This window comes from Anser cygnoides, chromosome 3, assembly GCF_040182565.1.
Source record: "Anser cygnoides isolate HZ-2024a breed goose chromosome 3, Taihu_goose_T2T_genome, whole genome shotgun sequence".
In the NCBI taxonomy this organism is placed as follows: Eukaryota; Metazoa; Chordata; class Aves; order Anseriformes; family Anatidae; genus Anser; species Anser cygnoides.
The window spans coordinates 4,265,697-4,284,886 of record NC_089875.1 but is presented as its reverse complement, the minus strand read 5'-3'; the positions used below and the strand labels follow the sequence as shown (position 1 = coordinate 4,284,886).

General features: G+C 37.0%; 1 protein-coding gene across 17 annotated transcripts in view; it reads left to right on the top strand.

Annotated features, from left to right (window-relative positions):
• SPTLC3 (serine palmitoyltransferase long chain base subunit 3) overlaps positions 1-19,190 on the top strand; it is a 169,409-nt gene that overhangs the window by 54,670 nt on the left and 95,549 nt on the right. For 15 of the 17 annotated variants that reach the window (XM_066993428.1, XM_066993418.1, XM_066993429.1 and 12 more), the window contains 4 exons: positions 181-316; positions 14,676-14,781; positions 16,910-17,169; positions 18,196-18,316. The gene's annotated coding sequence lies outside the window, so the exon portion shown is untranslated. Of the gene's footprint in view, positions 1-180; positions 317-6,155; positions 6,249-14,675; positions 14,782-16,909; positions 17,170-18,195; positions 18,317-19,190 lie in introns of those variants that run through there. The other 2 variants (XM_066993430.1, XM_066993426.1) reach the window with 2 other exon arrangements.

Sequence of the window (19,190 nt, the reverse complement as noted above, 5' to 3'; positions counted from 1 at the left end):
TAGCATGTGTGAGAGTACACCTGAGAACTGTCCTAGACTCCAGTTATTTTCATATCAAGGGATATCCTGTACCCAGTGTGTTTGACTGTTTAGTAACCTTCAATGGATCTCTTTAATGACTTGAGTGTGAAAAGCACTTTTTTTTTAAATTGTTTAGACAGTTGGTTTTTTTAATTGCAGGGACCTGGCTTCCTTTAGCTTCTTTAGAGGGCCCCAAGTTCTTGCATTGGAAAAGAAAATAAATAGTGACTGATCCCAGTAGTTCATCTGCTCGTCTGCTGCACAGAGTTGTCAGTGAAAATCTGAACCCTCTAAGGTAAGTGACTCTGCAACTTTATTCCTGGGACCCCCCAGGAAGAATGCAATAATTTAAAGGGCATTTAATTTAGGGGGGGGGGGGAAGAATGTAAGAAAGTAACACTCCTTACATTTTCATTTCCTACTTTCCTACTGTTCATCTAAGCATATGATATCCCATATCCCTTATCCCTTCAAATCCCATATCCCTTCAAATGGGATTTAAAATAAGCACTATTATGGAATTTTCTTTGGCTCAGTTTATAACTACATATTTGGTCCTTTACACCTCACAGGTTAGAGCTTATATTCAAAACAAACAAAAAATTGCTGTGGTTATTCTATGTGGAGCCAAGTTTTCAGGTAGCTACTAGATGTTACAACTGTGTTAGTTTGTGAATGCAAGAGGCTGTCATGTTTTTTGTAAGAAAAATTTTGATTCCAAATGAGGAAATTCACTTTTTTTTTTTTCTGCAGGAATATTTTTAACTCTAGATATTTTTTTTCTTTTATGACAAAAAAATATATATATTTTATGCTTTGATTCATCATCATCATTCTATTTCACCTCACAGCAATTTTGTATGGCCAACAGCTACGTACTGAAGAACTATGTGTTGTGATAACAGCAGAAAATTTATTTGATAAATGTTACTTTTGCTTTCTGGTTTTGAATTAGTGGTATTTTTTTCTGAATGTATTTGTTGTTTAGATGGTTAGCTGAATAACTTTGAGCTATAATTTCATTTTGAAAACTCTTCAGAGGTGGTAATAGTTTGGTATGATATCTTAGACATCTGATAGTGTTTCTGTTTTCTTAGTGGCTGAGCCATAAAAATTTGAATTATGATTCTAGATTTTATCCCAGAATTCTGCCTTTGAAACTATTTTTTGTATGTAAACTGATTCTATTTTTCATTAAAAAAAAAATCTTAGTGCAAACAATCTACTTTCCAAGAAAGAGTAAGCTTGTGTACAAATAAATAACTGAAAAAATGAATTAAGACCCCTAACTGCTTTTCAGTTTCCATCAAATAATCTCGCCAAAACTATAAGCACATTAATGACAAAATGCTATCGTGTTGTCCTATGTTGTTTTTACACCTGGGTTCTCAAAGTCAACATTTCATATTGCATTGAATGTATTTCCTAAGAGTGGAATGCTATTTTTTGAATCCCACCCCTAAAGGAGTGTAAATTCCATGAAACTCAGAGAATGTGCTTCAAATCCAATATACTATTGCTTTTGGCTAAAACATTTAGAACGGTGAAGTTAGGATTCTTCCACACAGTTTTCTGTGGGCAGAGGGTGATGAAGAAATGTGGATGTGTTTTGAAGAAACTACTACAGAAATACTTGTATATTTCTAACGTGCATGTTTTCTATGGAATGCCAGTTACAAACATGAATGCAGTGAAATTTGAATTTGCATCCATGTAAATATCTGTAAGTTTAGTTCTTCTGTCCATTAATCTGTACTAAATACTCTTTCAGGTTGCGTTTTTTATGTCTGTTCAGTAATGGAGTTATCCAGAATACAGTCTAATTTATTTTAAAGCCTAAAGAACATGGGGAATTTGACTCTGACAGTGCTGATTAATTGTAAATCTTTAAGTCCATTATGGACTAGAAGTGTTCAAATTATTCTTGATGAACTATTGAATTGATTAATCTTTTTTTTCCTTTTGTCCTGTTCCTGAACTGATCAGGTGTGCTATGAATGTGTTAATTGCTCAAAAATTCATCTAATGCTTGCTAAAAAAAGAAAATGATTGTAAAGATTTTTTAATGAGCTATTCCCTGCCACTGTTTCTTTAAGTACAGGATAATTTTTCAGGCATCTGATTTGTCTCCTTAGTTGTTTTTTCTTTCTAAACCATGGTTAGATAATTCAATCTGTTAAAATGAGAATAAAACCAAAAACATCTAACCCATGATGACTTGGAATATTATTTTTCAGCTTGGATGATTATTCACTGACTATTTTTGAAACATTTAAACTCATAAATATCTTCAGGACTAAAAATGTTTCTCAGATATGCATATGGAGTTAATAATAAGTCATAAATAATTCGCGAATGAGCCTACAATGCTTATCAAAAATTATTCACTTTTTTTTAACCACATCTACTTAGGATGTATAAATAACTGCTGACTTACAGATTCTGAAGACCAGGTGGATCTGCTGGATAATTTTTCTGACCTCCTAGGTAGTGTAAGTCAGATAGTTTTAACTAGTTGTGCTGTACATCTGTCTGCATTTATTCTTGTTATTATGAGTGTAGAAAAGATTTAAACTGAAGTAGACAAAAAGCTGGCATACTAACTGGGAAGGCTTACTGATTTAAAAAAAAAAATGTGTAACAGTCTTCTTATAGTTAAAGAGTGCAACAGTCATATCACAGTTAAAATTTCGTCCCTGTACAAGGTGTGGAAGAGTTTGGGGAGTTTCTTATTCCCTCTTCTTGTAAAATTATGTGGAACCATGATGGGAAGTAGATTCTAGAGAATAGTGACAGTTGTTTCTCTATAGCAAATGTGATTGTTAATGGAAAGAAATGCAAGACAGCCATCTGTTGGATTGCCCAGCAACAAACTTGGCTTCCAGGTCCCAGTGTGGGCAGCCAGTAGCTCGGAAAGGAACAAGTACTGTGCTTACTGCAAGGGCAGATGGTGTTTGTGGCCAGTCTAAATCCAGGCTGAGCATAACTCCATGAAATGGAAATGTATGCATGTGAATTTGGGTCCTAGAAGTAGTGCAGACCTCTGAGATGCAGGCAAGGTGTTGTCATCAGGATGTTTCTGGTTATAGAGGTGTTCTGCAGCTTTTCACAAGTTACAATCCTGTGGTTCAAGATTATGTGGCTATCTGTCATCAAAAATGATGGATTCAGCACTAGCCTCTGCTTGGGGAGAGCAAACATGCAGATGATCTCAAAGTGCATGTTAGTGCTTAACAGGAAACTAGCATGTCCCTGGACTTGTATGACACCTGCCAGTATATATTGTAAAGCACTAGTGAAGATCACAATGATATTTCCCTTTAAAATGATGAGTTTAGTGTAAGATTTGGATAGACACCGTGGATCCTTATGTTTTGTGCATCATTGGCTTTTATTACAAACCTTTTCCAATGTATTGATTACTAAGTGACACAGTCAGTAATTGGGACTTTGGTTGTCCCAGGATAACTTGGCCTAGCTGCATGCCACAGCCATTCATGCTGAGGGTCCACGCCAGTATATCTTCCCTCCTACTTGAGATGTTGTGCCAGACTGTCATTTTAAACTGATTTTTATACCTGTCTCAGTTCTTCTGCCACTTAGATATGCTTAGCTCCCCGTGTAAAGGAGGTAAGTTCACTCTGCTGTCTGTCTCTAGATCTTTTTAGTGAATACAGACAACACAGTGGATATACTGGTTCCACCTCAAGTCACAGTCTTCAGTGTAATGCTTGAGCATGTTATCACTCTTCCAGGTGACAAAAGAAAGGAGAACTCCTGATATGTTGCCGTGGCCTGGGTGTATGGGAAGGCATTTTGTCATGCCTTTCCCATATATCTGTTGTCGCTAGCCATTACAGCTGCATGTTGATACTCAGGACCAAGCCCCAAAGCTCTGTGAATTCAATGGAAATATCAGTGTGTGGGGTTGTTGTTGTTGTTTTTTTAATCTGAAATTTTATCTGAAAGTGATTTTTTTTTGGATTTCCCTGGCTTGCCTGTTTTGTTTATGTTCTTGTCCCTGCTGAGGCCAATTATACTTAAAGCTGAAAAAATTGAGCCAGTGTTGAAAATCACACCCTATGTGTTCCTCTGAGAACAAAGAGATTGAATTTCAATTAAAAATTAGAGAGAAGTAAAAGGTCACTTGTTAATGCCAATGTAATTTAAGATGGCTGTAAATTAATTTAGTTTCTTTCTCTGTTTTTTTTTGTTTGTTTGTTTGTTTTAAGTTCTGTCACATGTTCTTTTGTAGGTCAGTGAAATCACCAGAACTGGTAACAGCCAATGGTTGTAAAAGTTAAAGGGGAGAGGGGCAAGGTGTTTGAACCTTAAGAAAGGTATCTGAATAACTGGCTAGGCTAAATAATGGAGCAGAGAGCTATACCATTTGGTCTGCACTAACGATTTGTTTGCAATATTTTGTGGCAGAGCTCCATTGTGAATATTTGATACATGTGATTGATTTGGTGGAGATATTCAAACTGTTTGCAAACACAAGGACTTGGTGATTGCATTCCATGTGATAATGAGTCTCGCGTTCTGAGTTCTTGTTTGTTTTTTGATTTGTTTGTGTTTTGGGGTGTTTTTTCTGTTTGATTGGCTTGGGGATAATTTTGTTTAGACTATGACAGCTTCTGCACATAGATTGTGGTGCCTTTATCCAATGTGTTCTCATCAGCAAATTAGTATTATGTTCTGAAGGAAGGTTCAGCTGATACTGAACTTATACAGCTGGAAGGACTAGGCTACCAGCTGGGGTGGGCCAGCTCATTAACACAGAGGTTGCAAATTTTGAGAATTTTAAATTATAAATTCTATAGCTGCTTGCAGAGAATCCAATTTACTCTTTGATATGACCATATGTCCTTGTCACCTTGAAATATTCACAATATATATTGGAGGTAAATCTCATAGTCTCAGTCCAAACTCTGTTCATAATTTGGTTGGAAAGGCATTCCAGGCTCAGTATATGCAATAGTTAGAATGGAAGTAATCAGTGTTTCCCACTTGCAAATGACAAGTCTTCTCACCTGAGCACAGGGCCCCAGGAGAATGTAAGAAAAAGGTTACGGAGTTTCAGAGGAGATACCTGGCAGATTGTGTGCTGTTTTGAAGAAAGGCTGGCCTTTCTGCTATGTAAGGTTTATTTTTTGCTTAGTTAGCAAATTGTAATGCGATGGTCTAGTCTGGTTCTGATTTTATGTTATATTTAATATAAATTTCATGACTTTGCTTCCATTATAATCTATAAAGCCTGTTTTTTTTTTTTTTTTTGCTTTAATTTAAATGACCTGGTTTTGAAATTGCTGACTACTGCTGTTTGGAGATGCTTACAGAAGCTCCTGGGGAACTTCAGAGGAAGGCACAGGTTGTATCCTACATAAAAATTTCAGTCTCTGAAGTAATGTGGAGTGGGATATGTAAATGGCAACTGATGTATCGGTTTGTGTTAAAGGCAAGGGAAAGGTAAATCAGATTCAACAGAAGGAGGTAAAATCTCTGGTATGTGTACTGAAAGCAAAAGAAAACCCTTCAGAAATTTGGGAGCAAAGCAAACCCTTTTTTAAATGGGACAGAACAATTTCCCAGCGATTCCTAATATATTGGATCATTTTAAAACCTTCTGCAGGCTTTGCCTTTGACCCCAAAACTGAAACAGAGGAATGTTTTACCTTCATTGCTCAAGACAGATGAGTTCATTAGAGTAAGATAACAAATGTGGATTATGTCGCTACCAATGCGAAAGAGGAAGATTCAGGCAAGCACTTCAGGTGCTTGCCTCTGGCTAGGTATGTAAGGCCAGTGTTATATTCTTATCTAGGCACAGCCTTGCTGCTTACCTTGCATTGAATTAAACTGACTGCTTGTCCTCACTATGACTGAAATAGATTAAAAAAAAAAAAAAGTCAGGGTAACTAACACACCTTAGCTTTCATGAAATAAAGCCTAGTGAAGGCAAAACACTTTGCTTTGAGATCAGCACTATTCATCTGCCTACGGTTGGCTTAGCTGAATTTATCTCACAGTAAAAGTGAAGTACACTGGCATTTTTTTGTTTGTTTGTTTCGATGTTTTTTGTTTTGTTTTGTGGGTTTTTTCCTTCACGCAACTTCATGTGTGTGCCAATAACCCCAGCTGAAACGGAATACATCTTGAATACTGATTGAATTGTTTTAACCACAGAATTCCTAAGTTATGCTAGCATGGAGATCACAAAGTTGATGGTACAGTACTTATCTTAGAAGTAATTTACCTTTTCCCATACGGAAGCAATCTTCCTCCTTTTCCTGGCTCATAACTCAATTGTGTATTTCAATGTGATTCACTGGTATGTGGCATTCTGCTGTTCTCCTTACCAGATGTACCTGCTCAGGCTTAGTTACTTCTAAAGCACTCATCCAGCTGTGGGCTTCCTGTGCCACTGTCAGCTGCTCTCCACTGAAGCAGGTGTAATTAACATAGGAACAGTATTTGATATCTTTGCACAATTCTTCCACCCCAGAGTGGCAGCCTGAGATTTTTTGATTTTCTTACTCTTAAATAGGACTCAATAACCCATGATTCTTGTTTGTTTCTATTCCCTGTCAAATGTAAATGTACAGTACGCGAGGCTCCTGACCCTATTCCTGTGCAACTCAATGTCTTCATTTCGCTGTGTATTGGCAAAAAGTCTGCATAATATTTTGCAGGTCCATGGAAAATAATTTAATTCTTCTTCCATTCCCATATCACCCAGAATTTCCTGACTATACTGATAAAGAAGAAATAGCAGGATATTTTAGGTGCTAACATTGATTGGTGTATCTTGGTGTATTGTGCTTTCCTAACCTGGAAACATCTCTCTCACCCGTTTTCCTAAAAATTCAGCTACGTACTCGTTCTTCTCTGATATCTGTCTTTGAAATGTTTCAACGACCCACATTTCAGTTAAGTTGCTTCAAATGCCCTTAAGGGAGCTACAGGATTACAAAACTCTTTCTAGCATATAGATTCACTCTATAATATCACAAGGATGACCGTAATTTTGAGGTCAACAAAATGCATGAGTTTTTTCTGCTCAAATAATCTTATGTATTTCTAGAGAACATCTTACCTGTAAGGTTTTTCTGTTTACTAAGGGGGGTGGGGAAGTTTGAGTTTCCAGTACTTTCCAATATAGATTAGAAAAAAAAGTGAAAATCTTACGTACATATGAAGTGAGTTGTACTTCTTACACTTAACAGTAAAAACAAAATTTATCTTCTTTCAAAAAGTTTTGTGTATAGATTTGATTAGATGTACTCTTGCAGTGGCATCAATCTGTGAAAAAACTGGTAGTTCGGTTTCTGCTCACTTGAATTTTGGTTTCTGGGTTAAGCACGTGCTTGCAAAAACATAACCACATTTTTTATAAATTGGCCAAATTTCCTGCTAATTGTGTGATTATCCCAGAAAATGAACTGTGATCTGTACGTTCTGTGATAGATTTGTGAAGCTTTGCTGTAAAAGGCATTCAAATAAGCAATAATTTGACCCAAGATATTTATTAATTTTTTATGTTCTATAAATCACTCTCAGTATTAAGGATGCTCCAGTAACTGAAGACATATGCTTGAATTTCTAGTATTAAATTACAGTGTTCAAAATTAATCCACCTTCCAGCTGGCACAATCCATGCCAAGGTAGAAGTTAAAGCCAACATAAAAGACTGTGTGCACATGTGTGTGTCGTTTAATTTTAAAATATCTAGATGCATTTATGTTACGCTGTATATTTTCAGGCCACTTTAAACTGCAATTATTATTAAAGTGAGAACTGAAATGGGTACGCTTTTGGATGTTGAAGCGTGTCTATGTGTGAACTATAATTCAAAGGTTTGTTAGCCACTGATGCTTGCTGTCTGTGCAGCAGCAGATCTGCAGGTGCCACCCGGACACCACTTCTCACCACTTCTCTGGCAAAAGGAATTGTGACTCTAGTCACTCAGGATATTATGTTTCTTCACCTGCAAATGAATACTTCCTCTGTTGATTTTAGATTTCACCTAACTGCTGTGCTGAGCCAGCTGTATCTTCTCACTCAATTTATAGCACATAATGTGACCCGCATCTCAAAAGCTAAGCAATGTAAGCTAAGATCATGTTCTTTCATGTCTGCTTTACTCTGTCCTTTCTCACATAGAACTCCACCTGCCTGTGTTCAAAATTTGCAAACAGCAGTATTTCAGCATGCTACATAAGTCTGATAGATCATACAAACAAGGTTCTCAGTTTTAGTAATGCCCAATTTCTCTGGCAGTATAAAAAAAAAAGTCTCAAAGAAGATGGAAATATGTGTGGGGAGTATGTTGCAAATTTCCTGAGAGATTTTTCTCAACGGTGGCTTTTTCTCAGTGGCTACTATAGGCTTAAGTGCTTTTGAATAAAAGTGTTTTATTCAGTATCAGGTTCCATCTAGCCGTGATTAGCAAGAGCTTTTCTGAATGATTCAAATCCTGTCTGCAATGTTCACCCTTTAGAGTCCCTGTCCTCATATGCAGTCAGATTATGCAGAATTGAGACTCCTCAAATTTAAATCAAACACTGAAACAGTCTCTAAATGGCCTTGCATGATCAACAAGAAGTTGACATAAATCCCTGTTGCCCCTTCCCTGCAGAGGAACTGAACATCTGTAACTCAAGAAAGGCTTTTGGCAATGCCTAGGGTATCAGGGTTGCTGTGCCAAGACTGCTGTGACTGCTGCCTTTGTTTCCTTTTGGAAAGTTGTAGTTTAATCAAAATAGTAATTTTTCTGCAGATCAATTACCGTCACAAATATACTGTTGACGGATATGTTTGTAGAAGTTTCCAAAATCAATGAATTGATTTGTTTGCATTTTCTGGCTTACTTCTGACTTTCTCATTTCCTTTTATTTTGACAGCATGCTATGCCATATTTTCAGGTTTAATATCATCAAATTATTAAAGGCATTTCAGAATTACTGGTCTGTTTAGTATATCAAGATATTGATTTTTTTCCCAAAATTTAGGGGAGGGGAAAAGATGTGTAAAGTCAGACTATCCAACAAGATGGAAATTCTGTAGCTGCTTTAATGTTTCCATCTATGCTTTTGAGCTTCGAGGGCCTGATTCAGTGCCCACCCAAATAAATGGGAGTCTTTCTATGGAAATAAATGATTTGGGCTCAACTTTAAGACCAAGAAGTTTTCAAACCAATTATAGAGGCCAAGAGTTTTTGTCTTTCTCTTTTAATTTAAAATATTCCTGGTGCTGTGTTTTATGAAAGCCCAACTGGCAGGAGGAAATCTATGTTGAACATCCACATTTAATTTAACGTGAAAATGTGAGGGCTCATGGTTTATACATTGACTCCTAATTATGCCAGATTATTAGTTTAGTGAAATCTGCCACGAGCTATTAGGCTATAAGGCTCCAATGCCTTATCACTGGATCTCCACAGTGAACTCTTGATTTTATTGAGGGAGAAAAGCTCTCATCTTCCACCGCTTTCTGAAGTTGTTCCTTCTGGAAATGACATTTTTTTCAGTGAGATTCGGAGATCAGATTACTTTCAGCTAAATGCAGTTCTTTTTATCACTTCTGAAGAATATTGAACCAGTGTCTGGTAGGAAGCTTTGGTGCATATGGAATTGAGATGGAGCACAGATGTGACACACTGGTCACGTATTAAGATTCAAGTCTGGCTGTTTTGGTGGCTTTGTGTGTGTGATGCCGTTGTCAGTTCTGAGTACTCCAACAAGTTCAGGGTGCCACCACAAGTACTACAGGACAGGAGGCCAGATCACCTCCTCTACTACACCTTCATGAACCTGTCTACTGAAAGTACCACACGTAGGAGTGAGCAGAAATTCTGATGTACAGAGTGCTGCTCCTGTGTCCATTGCTTATGCCCCATCCTGTGCAGCTGTAATGGGGGCCTGTTGTTTACTCAGCTGTGCCTCACTCTGTGACACCATGAACCAAGAGGGAATAAAGCCTGTCGCTCCTCGGCTATTCAAGATAAGCACAGAGAATCAAGCTTCATCTTTTATTTCATATCTCGTGTCACCTGAGTCAACAAACGTTACTCTGGACAGAAAAGGGAGCAGATGGCCCCCAAACAGAAGTTTTTCAGAAAGGTACTGTACACTACAACTCATTTTCTTGCAAACCCATTGGTGCATTTTTGAAAAAGGCGGAAGAGATTTTGACGATTTCACACTGTGTTCCATGGCTGCCATTGCACTGTATGTAGGTGGAGTTGCTTTTGTACCGTCCCTGGTAGATACTCAAGTCAATTTTTGGGTTGCCAGCTTCTTTCTGCAGATAGGGAACCTAGGCACTTGTTTCTTTCATTCTCAAAGCCCATTAGCCCTGAGCACAGTTCTCAGGGTTGTTTAGGCTATCTTCACAAGACCCAGGTGGGTTTTTTTGTTGTTGGTTGGTTGGTTGGTTTTTACCTGTTTATTTTTTAAATAATAAAGAATGGTATTTCCACTCAAGAGGCTCTCAGAGTTGCTGCTAATAAGACTCCTGGATAAAGATGTAACAATTCTCAGAGTTTGCCTTAGGCACAAACCCCTGGGAGAAAATCTTGCTGGACTGAAAACACTCCTCTCTCCTGTCCCACCCCTTGTTTTTCTTTTTTCCCTCTGTGGCCCAGGTGGGCACATTCAAAAGATTTCTAATAATTTTCTACCCTACTGATGAAGATTTAAGTTCATGTGCTCCCCACACCTTAGGAATCATGTATTTTAGGTGGTGTATTGTGAACTTGGCAGACATAAACTTTTTGACAGTAGTTTCTTCCTGTTTCAAACGTTTTCTGCTCTGTGATCAGAAATACTATTTCATTTATAAAGAAATAATGAGGTGAACTTTTTTTGTTTTGTTTTGTTAATAAAACCTGGAGACATTTCTGAAGAGCTGTAAGACAGAAACAGGATTTCCATTGGAAATAACATTTTCTGCAAGCACTTACCTTGGCTTGTACACATTTTCACCTCACCTTCAAAAGAGAATGGTGGTGCAAAGCAAAAATTATCCCAGGACACCCTTAGAAATTATTTGGTTTACATCTTGAAAGAGCCTGTTTCTTGTCATGTCAACATTATTGTTTCAGAGCACTAGAGCTCCTAGGCACAATTTCAGGACTGTCATACACACTTAAAGCCATCAGAGGTCAGTACAAGATCGTTCATCTGAGTACTTTTAAAGTCTTTTATTCCTCCAGTTCTATAACAGGTTTTTGATAAAGATGAAAATGAGCCTTCATGTCTGTACCATCCTACTAAATAAAAAGATTATTTCTCTGTAGAAAGCTAATACACACAAAGTGTACACTTATGCTAATATCTTGATGCCATACAGTGTGTCAGAAAATGTTCCGTTTCATGTTTCTACTGGTTTGGGGAGTATAACTTAGCAAGTGCCAGAAGACCGGAATAAGTGAAATAGCTATACCAAGTGCTTTTCCAGACTTTGTTTAATGCTTGTGCCTCACCGAGATCTGCTTGTCATTAATCCTACTGGATATGAAATTTAAGAGTGAGCACCAGGACAGCTACAGCAAAGAGCCTACACTATGTGGTGTGCTATTTTAGTATATATTACTTGGATGCATTGGAGAAGAAAAGAAAATAAAAACACTATATTTTATCTAAATAATTTTCAGTTAAAGAGAATGAATTTTTGAAGCTTATATCCTGTGGATTTATAACTGATTTTACTGTGTGCTATATTTATTTCAACAAATATGCTATGAACTGCTAAAAATGAGAAGTACAATAAAACTCGGAGGAGCAGAAGATTCAGGAAGTTCAGAAGTTATTTTCCAAAAACAATACTTAATTCTGTATCCTTCTGCATCTGTTTCACTATATTCTTTTCCTCAGAGGAACATGAATAAAATTGTATTTGGCTGTACTGCGGGAGAGTGAAAGACAACAAACCTGGTGGCTTCAGTCCCTGCTGCATGTAAGGGTTGAGAAGCTCTGTTATGAGTCTGGCAGAGAATGAATTTGAAATTGTCTCCCACTGTAAAAGTAGGCTATCGATTATGGAATCTTCTCTCTCTAGAGCCAAACTTAAAATATAAACAAAAATTGGTAACTACAATGGATATAAGTGTTTGTTTAGAAAAAAGAAACTTCTAAATGATTTTGGTTTTGACCCAAAAGAAATATTGAAACAGAGAAAAACTCTGTGAAAATATGATTTTAGTTCCCTGGACAGTAGAAATAATAATGTGAACTGCTTCCTATCTACAACTAAGCTATGAAAATAAAATGCAAGTGTAGAAGGTCAGTTGTAAATGAAAAATGCAATTTATTAACTTGATCTTATTGGGAAAAAAAACACTCAAACTCTGTCTCAGAGGGTAAGAAATATTACCAAATGCTGCACACCCAGAATTGCCAAGGCTTCGGGTTCAACATGGATCTCACAGTACTGGTTGTTTATCTGTGAAGTTCCCACAGCCATTTGTCATCTGAAAATCTCAGTTTTCATTAAGAGAACATGTTGTTGCCTTTGGGCCATGAACTCATGAAAATACAAAAAGCTCTAACTCAACTATTCCTATACTGTCACAAAACAAACAAAAAAAGTATAAAGCTAGGTTTACAAAGTCCCAGTGCTTCAGGAGAAAGGGCTACAGGGAAGGAGGGGAAAAAAATATATCATGAGACTATCAATAAAACTGTGCCAGTTGACAATGCTGAGTGCAGAAGGAGAATCCACTCAAAATATCTAGCTCAAATGTGAGTCCAGTCAACAGGAGGCATTTTAAGAGTGCCAACTTTGAACTGACTAGGCAATCTTCGTAGTCCTGGTGAATGATTTAGCAAATCCTAGTATCGCCCATCTGGACCATCATCATGTCTGCCCTGAGGTCTAAACAAAAGCTTAAACAAGGTAGCATCCTGACTTCTGTCCTTACATCAGCTAGTGTTCTGTATGAACAGTATTGGTGTATTGGTGTTATCTCAGTAATAATTAGCTCTTATATTATTACAAGATAGCAAAGCAACTTGGATTTTATTGAAGGGGATGCTCAGGGACAGAGTCACGCTGTGAATTCTTTAGGAGGCTGTGACAAAACCTAGAAGGAAGACTCTCTAGAACCCAAGCTATAACTATGTTTAACGATTGTGATTTGAAATAGGAGAAGATATAGAGAAGTATTATAAGAATGGTCAGGAGTTTTACTATGTCTTACAAAAGCTGTTCTCAGCCTTACAGTTATGTTGTGAGCAGCTGTATTGATTTGAATGGAAATACTCGGAGTAGTAAAGGTACATAAGTATGCAACTGTGGGAAGGCTGCGATATTTGCAAGAGCTTTGGTATCCTGGAAATGACTACAGTTAGATAAAAAAGACTCAGTGCAAAAGTGGTTTGTGTTATTAAAAAGTCGTGATAATGAATGCTGGTTTGAGTTCTTGTAAAGTCTACTAACAACTCTAATTGAGCACATATGTAAAAGAGTAATTATATTAATGATTTGCTTGCTGTTCTATACTATATGAAATTCTGTATTTCTCTTTAATTATACTACTTCCTAAAGTTTTTTAAAGCATTGCCCTAACAACTATGTGGAAGGTTAGTCTGAAATATTCTGTTTTTGACATCTGGATGGATGTGTAATTTTCTTGTCCAGTTTCGGAAAGACACAGTGGATTCAGCTAGAGAGAATACAAGCAATCTCTAACTAGGCCTAGATAGATTCTGGTCTGAGTCTTTAAAAGTGTAAGTCTGAGTCTGAACAGAGTTGCCTAAAGCCAACAGAGCTTTGTATGTGTCATCCCAGGACAAGGGTTATGCCTTCCTGCAGAGTTATCACAGGATTTTTTAATTTTTTTTCCCTCAAGTTTATTTTTACATGGCACTACTCTTTCTGTGTTTGTGGCTTTGTCTTAAACATCAAACTCCGGACATGGGCAATCCTGAATGTACTGCTACAGCAAGCATTATGTTTTCCACTGTTGAGGAATTGTGGTTAAGTCAGGGAACTTTTCGGAGAGGTCCTTTAGTCAAACCCAACTCCATAAGAGAGTACATACTAGGAGAACCCCAACCTCTCTGAATAAAATTGTACTTATCTAAGATCTAAGATTAGTGGTGTCTCCAGGCCTCAGAAATCTAGTAATAAGGATGTCATTTTTACACTGTTTTAAAAAGGGGTAAAAACAGTATCAGAACTTGGAAATTTTTACACAACAGGGAGTAGCACATACTCTACTACTGATTTGTTGAAGAACTGCCTTAAATTCTATGATTCTATAAATAACGTGTAACAGAGGCAGTAAGCTAGGGCAGGTGGCACCTGGGATACTAAAATGGCAATGGCTTGGCTTGGCTGTCTGCCTTACCAGGACAAGACATTTTGGGAGCTAAATTGGCTGCTAGAGGCTAAGAGGGTCTGGAGCACAGCAGTTGCTGTGGGAAGGAAAGAAGGGTAAGGCCGCTCTCCTATTTATTTCACAGAGGTAGGATAGTACAAGTCATTCTCCAGAATGCCAGTCCTCTATCCCTGTTCCACCCCTTTTTATCCACCTTTCTTTCAATGAAAAGGGATTCTAGCACCCTTCCCTGCTGAGTATTCAGTTTTGCCTGTCCTGATGAGAAATATTGAGTCATCTAAATATTGAGTCATCTCTGTTCTATTTCTAGCATGTTTTCATCCACTGAAGAGAGGTAAATGATATGCAAAAAACTGCGTTAATGCTGCACTAAATCCATGATGTCAGCTGCTGTTTGCCAGCTTATTGAACAGCAGGTGAGGAAAGAAACTTTTAAAGGTAAAACACTGTCTTAGATGTCTGTTAGCTGTAGTGAAAACTCTGGAACTGAGGGACATGTACCAGTGTCAGAGCAAGCTGTAGCTGATCACTTATTAGCTTGACATTTAAGCAACATCTAAAAAAAAACAAAAACAAAAACAAAAACAGCACAAGACCCCTGTCCTGGGTTACAGTATCATGTACTGAAAAGGTTGCTTGGAAATCCAAGCTGCTAAAGATAGCTGGAGAAGTCACTTCCCAAGCTAAGGGATGAATGCACGTAGCTGGTCAGTGGAATGAGGCCTGGCTAAAAGTGCTCTAAGGCCCTACTTGTTTAGCCTTCTCCAGTGATATTATAATACGTTCTTCTTTGTTTGACACGGGGACTTATTTCAACAGAACCATAGTGACTAGAAAACACAACACTTGATTCCAGTTCTCTCTTGAGGTCTGTCAAACTTACCTTGCATAATGTAACAATTAAAGGTCACATGGAATATAGGAATGAATGAATGAATGCCATAGGACAGAAGTTTTGGTTTTTCAGTGTCTTTGCGCAACATGCAAAAGGCTTCAATCATAAATTCGCTTCCTGTAAAAATGTGAGCATATTTAATGAAAAAGCCACAACTGAAGTTAATATCTTGAAAGAGAACTTGCTCTTCTGGAATTCCTTCAGATGATTTTATTCTCTGGTTTACGTACCAGCTTTGAGCTGAATCTTGGAGTCCTAGCTCCTGAAAAATGGCAGTATTTTTGGAACATCAGGGTTTGTTCAGCTTCCTAAAGCTTCTGTAACAAATATAGGGTGTTTCAGACTTGTGCACTAAATCTGAAAAACAAATAACCCCAAGTAAGGAACTGAAACATATTTTTGTTGTTGTTGTTTAAATAAAGTTACAGTGCAATTAAATGCAAGGCTTAAACAAATTTCTAAAACCATCTCTCTCAGAACTTTGTGGATTTAAAAGATTTTCGGATCATTTTGCAATATTGCCCCATCTGCAAATTGAGACCAATTTCTAGGATGAATTTTTAAATTCTCATTCAGACTCTTATCCTCCCATCTATCCCATGGTACCTCTTCAGAGCTTCATTGACTTGAGAGAAGCACAAAATTGGGAAAGAATTACAGCTAAACCTCGTTAAAACAAAATAGCAACTAGGTCACAAAGCCATAGATGGAGCAAAACTCTTAAAGTTCAAAAGAATTTCTGCCAAACTGAAAATATACGGAATTGTATTTAGAAAACCATTTGAAATTTTATAGCAGGTTAGTAAGATGAACAGTAATTGATTTCTTCTGTCTGTTTGAAATAACTGTCAACAATAGTAAAGTATCATCAGTCTGCTGAAGGAAAAAATCTTAGTTTTCATAAGGCAACCTACCTACTGGCTCTTTACCATTATGATTGATAAGCAACACAGACATTTTTTCTCTCTTAACACGTATTTCCCTAAGAGAGAGAATGGACAGAACTGAAATAATGAATAGCAAAAATACAGGCAATAACAACAGGAAATGAGACTAAAGTTAATCCATGTATGGAGTCACGTTTAACACAGTCTAATTCTATGCCACGTCTTGAAATGATTTGTTCAATGGCAATGGGGAAGGCAAACAATTTACTCTATCATGTCACTAAGTTTAGTAATGCTAATAGAGGTGTTGAAGCATAACAACCACTTGGGTAAGTAGTTATATTGACTTCAATAGGTCTAATCACATGAAGCGCTTCATTGAATGAGTAAGAATTGCAAAATGTAGCCATTTGTTGTTAGATCAAAAAATATATTTTGGGTATTTCACAATGCTACTTTCTTTTAAACTGGGTAGCATTACTAGTTCTCATCTGAGCCTGTATAAATCTCACACTTCTGGAAGCACCGAACAATTACATTACAAGAACAATGAACAATAACCTCTAGGCTTTGTGTGAAATCTCTTTGTAATTTCCTGCTCAGAAACTAGGCTTTGTGTGAAATCTCTTCGTAATTTCCTGCTCAGAAACTGAAATTTCATCATTAAATATATGTTAATGCTACATCTTTTGGATGAGTTTCGTTAGTAATACTGAGGAGATTTGTGTTCCTGGTCAAGTATCAGTTGTCTTAATGTTTCAGATGTTTGTTGCTAAGAACAACGTACCTGGATTGATTCGGTGATGACACAGAGAAGGAACGGATGGCATAGAGCTGTCCCTGCTCCTTTCATTACGTCAGCAACTGGAAATGATGACAATACCATGCTGGCTTATTCCAAATTATGGAGACCAGTGAACAGACTAGCCTGACTGGCAGGAGATCTCGGAAAAAGAGACTCAAGTCTGCCTTGGACAGCTACAGAGGTTAAATGCCTCTGGATCACGTTGCTGATGAAAGAGGTCAGTAGAGAAGTGGCCCAAGAAAGAGGTTTTGCAATCACCTTGGTGTTTGTAAAGTTCTTTCACCCTTTGGCTTGGGTGAGTTACTCTATTGACTTCACTGTGTCTAATCACATGAAGTGCTTCATTTAAGGAGTAAGAATTGCATATTTGACTTTATGATCAAACACTAGGTAAGAATGTAGTAGTGGCATGATACTTGTATGTGGAAGAAGCTAGAGCAGAAGGATATACTAGACTTCCTGGTGCTTACTGCTGTATTTTTGCAGTAGAATTCTGGTTACTGCGATGTTCTTTTTGTCTTGGTCAGGTTTTCTGTATTACTGTTGATTTTGCCTGACTATGACATTCCAGTAAGATTTTTTTTTCTTTTTGTACAGTGGGATAGAGACAGAACTGTATCAGCTGTGCAACTTAGGAAGTCTTAATCCTTACAAAAATATTAAATTGTCAGGTGCCACAACATTTCTTTGGTTTGCGTACAAATTCCTAAGCAGATATGTGTGCCATATAAAAAAGAAATTCCAGCATTTGCCTAATGTTATGAGCACTCACAGCTGATTGACATCTCAATACATACAGAGAACAAATTCTGGTAATGTTGCTTAAGGAACCAGGGAGACAGTATTTTCATGTGCTTATGGCTTGCAACCATTTTCATTTTGTCTTATTGTACATAATGAGAGAATAAAGAAGGGCACAATTTGTAACTAAGGAAAAACAGATTTTGTTCCAAAAGAAAGGAAACTTGTTAGGATTTTTTTATTTGGGCCTGTGGTACAGATTGTTATAGACCACCAAATACAAATTTTTGGTATGAGTTATTTATTGGTATGAGTCTTTATGAAGTTTCTTCTGTGGCTTGGTGAACATGTTTTTAACAAGGGCATACTTACAGTTTGGAAGGAATGAAAGTATTTACAATGCTGAGATTTCAAAAAGCAAAATGAAAAGAAACTTTAAAATGTGTAAAATTGTTTGTTTGGTAAATAAAAAGTGAATAAAATTACCTATTTGTTTTTTCAGACTGGAAAGTGAGATTTGGATACACTTCAGATCACCCGCTTTACAAGTGTTTTACTCTTGACTGCTCTGTCAGTGTTGAGGTCATTTGCCAGAAGACCACTTGCCTGATGAGTGAAAGAAGGTAAGCTCATAATTCTTGTGCTTCTAGAGGACTCTATTTCATCATTGTATTTAGTCTAGATTCCTAACCTGAGCACCATTTAATATGCCTGCTACAAAGTGTATGAACAATTCCCCAAATATTAAAGTTTAACCCTTTACCCAACATAGTAATTTCCAATGCGTTTTCCCCACAAGTACAGTAGCTTATATTGTATTTTGTCTTATTACTTGAGGCAAGTTCCATCGGCCTATCTGAAATGATCTTAGTTTATATGAGTCGCTCCCTGAACTCAAGAGTTAGCAGAGTTCTTTGAAAATTGAAATTCAGAAAAATTATCTCACTTCTGAAAATTCTAGAGTAGTACTTGAAAAATATTGCGACAAGGTCTGTGCTGCTAAGTATGATTTTGGGGGTGATGGGACTTAAATTTTGGTCAGGAGGTTTCCAGCTTTCAGTAACAAGATACTATCAAGCGCTAACGGGTTTTGCATTAGTGCTTAAGAATGCAACCCAATTGCATCTGAAACTTTTGGAAAGGAGAATGACTAAAATCATTATTATTTTAAACATGCTTTATGATATTTCCATCGTTGATGTTGGCTGTATCCAGTAAGTCATGACAACCAATGGTAAAATAATTTTGAAATCAACATAACTACTGGAAACGGTAAAGCTAAGTAGGTGTTTTCAGAGGAAAGTACGACTGTACTGGATTTCTATTGATCAGGTTATGATAATGGCAGGCTTTTAATACAGAGAACAGGTGGTTTGAGATTTCAGTTTTATGTTAAAATTAATAAAAAGGGAAATAAAAGAATTTAGAAGCTTCATTTCTCAAAGGAAATATTCAAAATCTGTGGGTATATGTGAACTTTTAGCGCATATTAAAGAT